The 12832-nt window shown below is 40.1% G+C and overlaps 2 protein-coding genes and 1 pseudogene across 7 annotated transcripts in view; all 3 read right to left on the bottom strand.

Moving 5' to 3' along the window:
- LOC145492241 (uncharacterized) overlaps window positions 1-12832 on the bottom strand; it is a 629788-nt gene that overhangs the window by 169382 nt on the left and 447574 nt on the right. The gene's annotated exons all lie outside the window — the stretch shown is intronic.
- LOC145492269 (fibroblast growth factor receptor-like) overlaps window positions 1-12832 on the bottom strand; it is a 113430-nt gene that overhangs the window by 52405 nt on the left and 48193 nt on the right. The gene's annotated exons all lie outside the window — the stretch shown is intronic.
- LOC145492688 (uncharacterized) lies at window positions 6610-8353 on the bottom strand (annotated as a pseudogene).

Raw genomic sequence — 12832 nt, 5'->3', positions numbered from 1 at the left:
ACTCGTGTATGATAAAGAATGCAAATGAATATGTGAAAGATCGTATATTTGAACTGCGGAGAAAGATATGAAGACATGATTGATCATCGCAGTTAAACACAACTTAAGGAGTTGTGAAATTAAAGCCTGGTTTTCCCCTCTCCTCAAAAACCAACATTTCTCAAATTCCAATTCCATCCTTGAATGCACGGACATTTCTGAAGGAGTTCTTGTAAACCTCTTGGTGCTCCGTGGGTAAGCAAATTACATTTACATCTTTTTTTTCTTTTTCTTTTTTTTACTGATCTATCAAGCCAACTGGGAGCTGGTTACATTGTGAGTTCGTAATATACTCGTGTATGATAAAGAATGCAAATGAATATATGAAAGATCGTATATTTGAACTGCGGAGAAAGATATGAAGACATGATTGATCATCGCAGTTAAACACATAACTTAAGGAGTTGTGAAATTAAAGTCTGGAAAAAATTCAGGCCCGAACGGGATTCGAACCCATGACATCTGCGATACTGGTGGACTGCTCTACCAATAGAGCTATCAAGTCAACTGGGAGCTGGTCACAATGTGAGTTGTTAGATTAAAGCCTGAAAAAAATTCAGGCCTAAACGCTTGATAGCTCAGTTGGTAGAGCACTGTAGATTTATTTGCAAGAGAAGATCAAGGTAAGAAATGTACATGTACCTCGAGCTTTTCTTGGGTATAACCAAATTGGTCGACTTAGAAAGACTGGGTTCCACCCTAAGCTTGGATCAATCTTTGCGCATTTTTAGTTTCCGTCTATTTTTGCCATGTAATGAGAAGGAGAAGAAAATAAAGATTCCTTGCAGATTCGGACGAGGAACGATGATCGTCATCAGATTAAAAGGTGAGTGCCTGTGCCATTTGGTGACAAATTTGACGGGTAATCTCATTCTTTTGGCAAGATGCAGTCACAATAAATATGAAAGTAATCTTGACAAGAAACCGATCCCACCTGCACTCTTGGGCCAATAATTATGAACCTAGCACACGATTCGCGAGGAACTACGCGGACACTTAGAATATTGGTGTGTTGACTGGGCATTTAAAATAAGATATAGAAAACTGTAAAGTTATGCACAGCAAATGTCAAATTGTGGAGCCATAGCCAGCTGGTCGGGTAACAACTGTCGTAAGGTCTCACATGAATGGCTTGATACCCTTTCAGAGGACAATAGAACAAACAACGCAAACAATTCGCTTCTTAGGGTTGTTACCTTCGTCTTTTTTTCATAAATGTTGTCCTGCTGAACATCTCTAGCCATTCCAAAGTCTGTCACTTTACACGTTTCTCTTTCACCAACCAACACATTACGAGCTGCCAGGTCTCGGTGAATAATCTGTTACAAACGGAATACTATTTATTAAGTCTGAAACTAACATGTGTAAACATATTAGGTCTGCGGTTATAGGCTTCGGGCATGCGTCAGGAGCTAGGAACACGTGGCGCGCTCGACGGTGTACTTTTATCTCGTTCTAGTTTGCTGAGTCCCGTTTGTACCATTGTTTGGAATGAAAGTAAATTAGCAGTAAGTAAGGGCCACGGGATCTCTTTACAACATGGACACGAAAAGCCATAAGAACTATAAGCAATAAGATAACATAAATAACCCTTTAAACGCAGGGAAATCTGGTATAACAATAGTAATAATTTCTGTTGTGAAGAGATTTGTCGATAACCTGATTACGAAAAGTGGTGCTAAAAGATTGTAAACATATTTAACTTACAGATTTTGAAGACAGGTAACTCATGCCATCAGCGATTTGCCAAGCAAACTTCATCAGCTGTTGTGACGACAGGCCTGTTTGTGGTTTGATATCCGGGTCTTTGTAATAAGTGTCATTCAGTCCACGGCTCTTCCTTAGGTAACCCAGCAGGTCCCCATAAGGTACATACTCGATTATTACCATTAGAGGCTCTAAGTAAGTAAGTAAGTAACCTTTATTTAAACACGATAAGTAATTAAGCTTGCAGCTTGTAGGGTGGTGTGTAAATAAACAAAGAACAATTACAAAATAAGAATTAAAAAGTTTACAATGTGCGATCTAATCTAGTTTAAGTAAAAATTTGCAGCTAATAATAATTCACCTAATTATTGACATTGTGTGACTAATAAACGTATATCAATGGGCAGTCGATTCATCTTCTGCAGTATATATTCGCAAAGCTAATGTCCCTGACCAAAGTAAGATAATTGATCATCTTAGAGAAGCTGTTTACACTGTTCGTCATTCGGCATCCAATCGCTAAGAAATTCCCCAGAATTGTGTCTCTGTAAGATACGGAGGATTTCTTGATATTTGATTTAAAAAGAGGGATTTCCAGCTCAAGGCTGTTTCTTAAATTATAGGAGGATTGGGATTTTGTAATATGTGCAGTCATACAGGGTGGTGAATCATTGTAGATCTTATAATAGGTTCTTAGAGTGTCCCATTTGGCCCTGGTGAGGGCTTCAACTGATGGTAGGTCTTTAGGAAAGTTAAAAATAACCCTTGCTGCTCTGCAGTGTAGTCTTTCTAGTGAGTGGAAGTCATCTGAGCGATTCATGCCTCCCCATACGGATATACCGTACGTGACTGCAGGGATTATAACTTTGAAATATAGGTTTAAGAGATCTTGCTTAGTTAAAAATCTGCTCTTCTTCTAGAAAAGAATAGACATTCAAAAATAACTGTTTGTGAAAAACTTGGACGTATTTTCTTTATCATCGAAATAGCCTAATAGAAGACACATTTAATTTTTTCGGCAAACATGCTAGATTCGTTGTGCATGGAACTTCTTAGCAACAAACTGTGTTTGATGTATACTCAACGACGGAATCACGTTTCTAATGTGAGAATTTGTCTATTCTTAAATCTAATGAATGGCCTTCTATGACAGGACGTACCATCAATGTTACATTTCTCATGTGTTCAATTCGCAATATTTTAACAGTTTACCAGTTTCTGTGACACATCCCAGTAGTTTAATGACGTGAGGATGTGGTTTGAGTTGCTTCATTGTGTCAAGTTCTCTCAGCAAATCTCTCCTGTCTGATTCGGGAGAATTATCTGGAAAAGAACAAAACTTGAATCAGGCAAAAATGTTGAGCCAGTTTGGTAAATTAAATTCATACTTTGAAAAAAAAAACGTACCGTTATGTCATGACGCACGGGGCAATATATTTCTAATTAGTCTACAATATGAACGTCAGCGTTTCGTCAAAGAGCCTTATAAATTACTGAGACCACAGCCTTAATAACAAAAAACAGACCTGCCCAACAACAAACAAACAGAGATGTTTAAAGTAAAAGAATTTTCAAGCAAACATTATAAAAATGATGACTTCTCTGCAACGAATTTTGATCTGATGAAGTACTGAACGCCAACGGCAACAATTCAGAAACCGACTTCTCCAGGTTAATTGAGTTTCTAAGCAAAACTATTCGCAAGCTAAAAAATCAAAGGAGACCTATGGCCAAACTCGTGGATTAGGTAATCTAGAGATGAAACATATTGGTGAACTTGCAATTACTGGTGTATTATTAAATGCTGTCAAAACAAGCCGGGTTTGTACCACGCAAGGTCGCACTTAACTCACAAAGTGTAGGCTTTTTTCGTTGGCTTTTTTTTTGCACACATATTACAAAGACATACGTCCAGAATAGCTAGGGTGGCAAAATTGCAACAGAACATGGAATGGTAAAGGCTAAGGGTTCTTGGGTCACAGAGGACACTCCTGCCCAACAAATCATAGAATACTCCCCCTCCCCTCCCCTCCCTCCCCCTTCCCACACACCCAGATCTTGATGTTGATCTGCCTGCTGGAAAAATTTGCATGTATTCAAGTCGTAGGAGCTCACAAACGTTTTTCATTGCATTTCATTCAAGGTTATAGGTAAGGTTTTTTATGAGAAAGCACTTCTTTTCCAATGTGGAACCGCTTGTCTCTATATATATTGTACGTAAAATACATCAAAATAAGCAGACTCTTTTGGAAGCATTTTCAGTGAAAATATGTGTTCCAACAATAATAATAACAGCTTTATTGAAGTGTCAATGTATTTAGTATTAACTAATAATTGGGGACAAGCTCACAAGGGGTTTCTTTCCCTTTGTTATCTTTTCAATCAGGAAGCAAAAGTGTAAACAAAATCAAGTATTTGGGAGTTTCTTTCCAAGTTTATGTGAATTTCACATCCCCCTTAGAGTTCAGATCAATGTACTAAAATAAACAAAACAAGTATAAAGAACACAACTCTAATCTAAACTTAACTCGATGCCGGTTGAACATGGACAACTCAACATGAACAACTTAAGTGTTTAAGGGTCAATGTCAGTAATTTTCAACTGGGGTCGTGCAATAGCGAAAAAACGAAAAATCTGAAAAAAATTTCTCAAGATAGCCCTTGGTGAACTACTTCTAAAAATATATATTTTACCTCGATCCGATAAATATTTTGAACGTAGGGAGATAAACTTGGTTTCGCAGCTCTAAGACCAGATTTTAGGCGTCTGATATCGAACACCGCTGAGACCCCCTTTGAAAATCAAAACACCTTTTCCACGAAACAGTAAGTAACTTATCAAATAAAGCAGACGATAATACACATTTTGAGCGGTTATTTTCTCAGTTTAAATTAAAACTGAATTTTTGACAAATTTTCCAGTATTTACAATAATTCGAGTGATTTTTCGCTCCACAAAATTCACAAAATTAAGGGCCTGAAATCATTGACTGGTACCTCGCCTTGTGTATCGAGACTTATTCCACATGAAAAAGCACTATTTCTTCTTGCAAAATCCATTTTCAAAACCATGGGCTACCTAAAATAAAATTTTTGAGGTCGAAAAATACACGCACTACTTTCGTGAAATTTGAGCTCTTTGATAATGGCATACCAATGCCGAAAGGTCACACAAACATAACGATATATATTTTCGAAACTCAGCGCTTCAATAATATTTGCTGTCACTCACAAACTAATGTTTCCAAGACTATTCTGCTTGATTGCTATAATTTTTAAGGAAAAATTTGAAAGTTTGCCTGTGTTTTAGAGCTCGAGTCGGAACGTGTAAACGGGTCACGATATGTTTATCAAGCTCAGAGCAAGCTTAATTAAGTAAATCAAATCGGAACATTTATCATTCCGACATTGCTTTCTTAGGGTTAAAATGACAACAGCATCTTCCACACCTTGCATTAGGCTTGAAAAATCTGCCGTCGGATCAGCATTCTCGACGGCTACTGAATTCACTGTCAACGGCAGAAATGTGCGTTACAGTCTCAGTTACATGAGAACGTTAACAGATACTTCGATTGTACATGTGGGCGCGGATTTTTTTGGTTGTTGTTGTTGTTTCTCGCTTTCTACCCGGCCCTAAATATACAATTATTTATAACTTCAACATAACGCACTTGAGATGAATTTTTCAAGAACGGAATGAACGTTACAAGAGATGGAATAATTCCGATATTAACAACATCAGTATAGGTTTGTATGAAAACAAAATATAACAAATGGGACTAGTAATATTATCAGAGGATATTTTACATTCCGATAACATCGCAAGCACTCTTAAAAACAGGACCCTACAAGTTCCGAGATAAAAGTAATGTAAGGCGCTTTTCGCCTTGACTGTTGTTCCTCTATGTCCATGTCGAAGTAGCTGCAGATAAGCCTCAGTTGTGCAACACTGAGCTTGGTCAGCTTTTTGCTGCTGTACAAAGAACATATGATCAGCGTGTCAAAGACAATGGGATGTAACAGCTCGCATTGGTGAAGGAAAGCTAAGCGGGCGGAAGAAAAAGCTTCCTGTTCTCGGGCCGCCTGGCTATCGTTATCGTCGATGGAGTCATGCCCTGACTGAGCAGTAACTGCGTACTTCAATTTTGCAGCAGTACGTGAAAAGTAGCTCTGAATCTGCTGTGCAGTCAAGAACCCTTCCACGTCGAAGCGCCGCTCACCGTTGTCCCTTCTAACATAGCGCATGTCCCGTGACATCTTCTCAGGGTCGGCTCTATGGCCACTCTCCTGTCCAATCTGGAATTTGTTATCGAGGTACTGACACTGATGCTCGTTAAAACGGGTGGCCTTTTTCGTGCCTTTTAGAGCCCAGCCTTGCACCAAGGGACATTCTGAAGAGACTTCAGTGGTGGTCGGGGCAGCTAATGTTGGCTGAATAGTGGAGCCCTCGTGAACTCTCTCAGCGTATGCCAATTTAGCGGTATCTAAAAGGGTATACTTGAAACGTGCTTGCACTTCTTGATGAGTAAATGACGCTCCAGGTTGTGGTACTTCTGATAGGTGCGTCTGCATCCCTCAACAGGACATGACAACAGCGAGCTTGCATCCGCCCCTTCGCTATCCTCTTCTCCCTCCTCATCCGTGCATGCATGCAGTTTTCAGCAGATTTCAAGTCTGTTTATTTTCATTTATATCCATTGTCATTTCTTTCCTTATTAGATACTAGTCTTCTCGTTTAAATTTATTGTAATGCAGCTAACCGTTTTATACTTCCTGATGATGTATGTAGAAGCATACGAAACATTAAGTTCTCAAAACAAGGTTTTTACTACATGCGTTGTTTTGTAATGTTTGTGACCGCAATTTATTTTTACTCAAGCTGAAATGGCCGAAGAATAAGAGTTTCTACAATTAGATCTTTTTTGTTCAGTTGTAGTTGCTACCTTGTAATTGAGACCATGATATACCGTTTCCATCTCCAATGTTGTATGCTTTCCATACGGCGACACAGTCCTCCAGGTAGAAGAAGTTGTTCAAGATACTGATTCCCTCCCAGCGGCCTGTCATCTCCTGTTGTGGCTTCTCGAGGACGTCAGTGACTAAGGTTACACGAACACCATTAATCCCTCCATGAGACAGCATGGCTTCTTTAAAGTCGTACGCTGTCAGCACATCGTGGCTTTCGTTAATGTATTGTCACACGTGAGTCTTGATGGTAACGGCTTTCCTGTCGCAAGGGCCTTTGCCTCCTTGAGGGTCACTAAAGTCGACCCTTTTGACATGGATTCCAGTTGCTGTCCCCATTCGACGGCATGCTGGCAGCATCGCCACACTGTGGTAGCACCCAGCGTTGTCTTGTCTAAGTGCCGCAAATTTTATCTCGGGATGTTCCACTTTCAGTGATCTCAGTGTGTCATGAAGAACTCGGACAACAGCATCAGCGTCCTGACTGGACTTTTCTAAAATGTGGGCAAAGGTCTGCTGCTGCAGTTGACCGGCCAACCTCCGAACTAATACGCTGACATGCCACGAGATACCCCTCTTGCCGAACCAGTCAGCTGGAGTCTCCCGGTATATTTGTGGTAGCCACTTCAGCAGCCCAGTCCTGGGTTATTAGTACCGATGACTCATCCAGACTTTCTAGAGCAGTGGTTCTTGCCTTGTCTTGTTGCAAAGACCGAAGTTGGTGCGCTTTCCAAGACTCTATGGCCTGCACTGCATGGCGGAAAGTATACTGCATGTCATCCCATTCATCTTCCGTCAGTGGGGACTCAGCTACAGCATTTCCAATCTTCTTTAGAGCACCCTTATGCACCTCACACGAAAGGCACCTGTCTTCATGACTGTGGGCACAATCCGATCGAAAAGCGTGGTCTTTGGGGTCGCTTGGGGCGTAACTGCTGCAGTGGTCGGGTGTGGTTGCATGAGTTGAAACATGCACCTGCAGTAAGAGGGTATGCCAGTGTATGTTATTAACAAATTACGTCATCGTCATGGCATCACGCAAAGATCAACGGAAAGCATAAACTTATAATAACGATACATACAAGATAAAAAAAAATAATCTCCTTACTGACTGACTGACTGACTGGCTGGCTGACTAACTGAGAAACTAACTCAATAAACCCTACATTTCTTAGCTTTTGAATATTTTGGAAGTTGCTTTCAATTATATACCCCTCTCCCTCTGCACCACAAGCGGAATCCCTGACCGTTGTGTTCAAGGCAGGGTTAAACTCATCTACATGTCTATCGTGGTAATGCCTGCGCATATTTTTCTACGCCAAACTATCTCATCGCTCAAATTCTTCCTCAAAATACATACAAATAACAACACACTTTCGAAATATTTTTTCTAAAAGTTTGGTCAGGGACTATAAGGCTATAATATCGCCCTCCTCCATACCTTATAATCGCCTTTGATGTACTGCTTTGCTTCCTTCAGCACCTTCTGCAAGAGGCTTACCCATACCCTGTCGTCATTACTCGGCTTTAGTACTATTTCAATCAGTTCGTCGAAAGCCTTCCCGCCGTCTGCCGCTATGTAATCGTGCCCCTGAAGTGATTTTCGTACCGTTGCAGCACAAGAGGACAAAACACGCAGCATGGTTGATCTGCTGAACGTCGTAAAGTTGACTTCCTTACAGTACTAAGTACACTGTGCCACAATTCGTTCTGGTATCATTGTTCTTATGAGATCTGGCGTTTCGAGAATACTTCCATCTGCCTGTGAAAGTAGTCTTTGGCCAAAAGGCAGGCTTATTACTACGTGTGGACCGGTGATAAATTCTAGGAAGTGGCCAAGTTGAGCAAAGTTTACTCGCATACGATGGCTCTTAGGCAGGAGCACAGCTGAGCCACACCCGTTTTTTTTTTTTTTTTTCCGTGTTCTTGTGCGGTCCTCACTCGATATTCCGTTATACCGGGCAGGCATCACTAGATAAGACTGTATGGCGCAAGGTCAGCCATGATGGTCAGAACAGAATCGCTTTCGGCAACGCCATCGTATGCCAAATGCATCCCGATGTTTTGGATGTTAAGGTGGCTTTCGTCGATGTCGAATATACCTAACAAAAAGAAGTGACGGTCAGATCTAGACAAAGTTATTTCGATTATCTTTAGTTAGCATTAGAATATACTTTTTTATATAGGAATATATTTCAAAGGAACATCGAAGATGAAATGTGCGAAATTTTAAGAACGTTTTAAAAATAAACCCGAGGTTGACATTTGGAAAAGAATTTAATTTTGCGATTGAAAATTTATATGATTCTTCCTTTCTCCAAGGGGCAAAAATAGCGCCAAAAAGCAACAAGAACAGCACTAGCCGTTAACTGAAAAATTAAAATTACGATAGCAATGCACTTTTTAGTAATTTTCAAGGCAGGTATTTGTAGAGCGCTTTGCAAGATGTTGACGTGGAAACAACAAGTTGCTGACATGGGTACGACCAAAATCTATTGGATATTAACGCTCTATTTGCAATGTGGAATCCGTTGGCAGTATAAACGCGCCATGTAGGTCAGTAACACATATGAAAAAACAAACGCTCATAATGCATATTGCCCAATCAAAGAGTATGTTCATTTATATTCGGTCCAAGCATTAGAATCACTAGGCTCGTCCAGGGTCCACCAGGACGCTTGGGCGTGGAATTTTCAGGTGGTTAAACTATTACGGTACTTTTACACCGAAATAAGCTTGATCTAAAAAAACATGCTATCCCATTGCAATGTTTCAAATTAGGGTTATGATTACTTCTCTTAGGTGTATTGTTACATCATTAACTCCGCCCCTCCCCCCAATCCCCTTACATATATACAGTTGAGCAGAAAGCCTGCCAAGTTCACATTTCCAAAGATCTGCGTTAATGCATACCTGCCCTGGCGAGAAGAAGTCCTGCCTCAGTCTTTAAGTTTTAATCCGCAAACCCAGCACCAAAAGACCTCAGGTGAATTCTTATGTCCTTGTCATATTTTGCGATTGAGATACATTGAGAGCTACCTGGGTTTTCTGCGCTAGCTCCGCATTGTCCGCTAACTTGAGCAGCGTATTCACACAATGTCATTCAACACATACTTAAAACACGATATCCCGATAAAACACGATACCCCAATATTTCGCTTGTTGAAAGTCCAATACGAATTCAGAACAACAACAACAGCAAACACAGCGTAACAGACGACTCTGTAGCACTCTGAATTCACAGTGACGCGGGTATTTTTCGATATCATAATCCCAATAAGGTAAAGTAAAAGGGGTTCAAAATGAGAGTGCATTTAATCCAGTAAATATCTAAACTAATGAGATGATGTTCTATCCCCAAGTTTGCACGGTGAAGGATTATCTTTGTCACCATATAAGGAAATGTTTCGTTTCCGCCCACCCGCGCCAAACCTACAGTTTTTTTCTCGAAAAATTAATAATAACTACAACAGTAACGTCGTCTTGATGCACCTTTTAGAGTGATAGCGGCTCGTGTCAAAATTTATATTTATTCAAAATATTTCTTTAATTTCCTTGGCTTGATCGACCATATAGTTCTTTTTGATCAGCGGTCTCCTTGTGAATTGTAACGCAATCAACTGTCATCCGTTGCTTTGAATTCGTCGGAGGTGTGGTTTACGAATTGTAAGTCCAGGATTTCTTCAATGTCCAGAAAGTCCGTCGAAAGGTATGAAGAGCCATCCATTTCAAGTTACTACTGTATGTGTTAGTGAGCAATTTCTGTCTGGAAAATGTTCTAATTTGATTTGATAACGAGTGCCTCACCTTCAACCCTTGACAAGCATGACGTGACCCGTGTACACTTAGGAACTCGAGATCTAAATAAACATCCAAATTCTTTAATTTTTCCTCAAAAGAGATGGCAAATCACGTAAAATAGTCTTGTAAACATTAGTTTGTGAGTGACAGCAAATATTATTGAAGTGCTGAGTTTCGAAAATATATTATCGTTATGTTTGTGTGACCTTTCGGCATTGGTATGCCATTATCAAAGAGCTCAAATTTCACGAAAGTACTGCGTGTATTTTTCGACCTCAAAAATTTTATTTTAGGTAGCCCATGGTTTTGAAAAGGGATTTTGCAAGAAGAAATAGTGCTTTTTCACGTGAAATAAGTCTCGATTTACAAGGCGAGGTACCAGTCAATGATTTTAGGCCCTTAATTTTGTGAATTTTGTGGAGCGAAAAATCACTCCAATTATTGTAAATACTGGAAAATTTGCCAAAAATTCAGTTTTAATTTAAACTGAGAAAATAGCCACTCAAAATGTGTATTTTCGTCTGCTTTATTTGATAAGTTACTTGCTGTTTCGTGGAAGAGGTGTTTTGATTTTCAAAGGAGGTCTCAGCGGTGTTCGGTATCAGACGCCTAAAATCTGGTCTTAGAACTGCGAAACCAAGTTTATCTCCGTACGTCCAAAATATTTATCGGATCGAGGTAAAATATATATTTTCAGAAGTAGTTCACCAAGGGCTATCTTGAGATTTTTTTCAGATTTTTCGTTTTTTCGCTATTGCACGGCCCCAGTTGAAAATTACTGACATTGACTCTTAAACTGCAAAGCGGTGAACGAAGGTCCTGCTTGATTGAACGTTGGATCTCACAGGAGATCTAATTAGCCAAACTTGAAAAGTAAAACGATAATACGTCACTACTACAAGGCTGACACAACGTCGTAGAGTTAAAACAATATTTCGGCCGGCCTCAGGTTTAGATGTTAGTAAATTATAAAAATGAAATTACAATATTATACAATGGTGCCGATGTTTGTCTTGCATTCAATAGCCGTTTCGTTCATTAAAAGTTGTTCGTTTCGCTCATATAAGCTCATTGAGGTCGAGGAATAAGACATATTCTCATCAAAGCTTACCACATTAGCTTCTCAGGTCACTTTCCAGCAAACAAATGCACATCTCCTAGTCATTTTGAACGCCAGGACGACTCAAATGCTCCTGAAATTCAGCCTTCAAATTGGTCATAATACTAATTCGAACATTCGAAGTCAACTCCACTTCAATTTTTTACACTTCGTGTGAAAGCTACAAAATCATCAATATTCGGGCTGGCACGATGCACGCATTGAGTAGTAGGTTCGCACTGACTGCACAGTGACTATTCCAATATGGCGTCGGGCTCGGTTACTATTCCAATATGGCGTCGGGCGCGGTTACTATTCCAACATGGCGTCGGACTCGGGCGCTCTCGTTCGGGCCGACTAATTACGAGCAGTGTCTACACCTGAGTGAGTGAGTGAGTGAGTGAGTGAGTGACACATCTGCATATCGGAGTCCCCGCAACAAACACGTTTCTACGCTTCGCGTATCCACGAGTTTAAAAACTAGTTAATGAACCCTAACAATACCTAGCAGAAAAAAAGAACAAAGACTTACATTTAAGCATTTTGACAGCAACTGTCGTCTTTCCAGGCCTGCCTCGAAGTCCTGTTGCCGTTCCCTTGGCAACCTGACCAAAAGCACCTTTACCAATTATCTTTTCTATAGTCACGTGTTGCTTTTCAACTTCCCAAGAACGTGTTGTTGGATGAAGAGGCGCGTACTCGGCACTTTGAGCAACACGTTGTGTTTCGTCGTTGGCTGTAGTTGCTTTTGATAGGTCCATGTATTCTGAGCGAAGCTGGGTGGAGTTACCAGGATTAGGACTACTTGTTTGGAGATCGTCCAATGCCATTTCATTCTGTAAAAATATGTAAGAGATATACAAGCGCTTTCCACAGCATCTATTAAGGGCTCTTTCTCGCGATATTTAAAAATTTTATCTGGGGTATTAAGTCAAAAGAACGCTCGAGAAAAGGGTTTTGTAAGATATCAAACCAACACAGTAGAAATAATAAACCGAAAATAGACAAGGAAGTTTAAAAGAAAGGAGCACTGCAAACCTTGAAAATTTGGCTTTTTTTAAATTTTTTTCCCTCTAAAACACACTTATAATTCCAGTGAAACCACTCATAACTGCTGTCTACCATTCATTTTCTCCCTCACTCCTCCCCCAGCCCGCTCTTCAGGACACACATCAAAGCGTTTGTGTTATCTTTATCACTCCCTGAGACACAGAAGGGCTT

This window comes from Orbicella franksi, chromosome 7 (genome assembly GCF_964199315.1).
Source record: "Orbicella franksi chromosome 7, jaOrbFran1.1, whole genome shotgun sequence".
NCBI classification, from domain to species: domain Eukaryota; kingdom Metazoa; phylum Cnidaria; class Anthozoa; order Scleractinia; family Merulinidae; genus Orbicella; species Orbicella franksi.
This window is presented reverse-complemented; position numbering and strand designations above follow the sequence as displayed.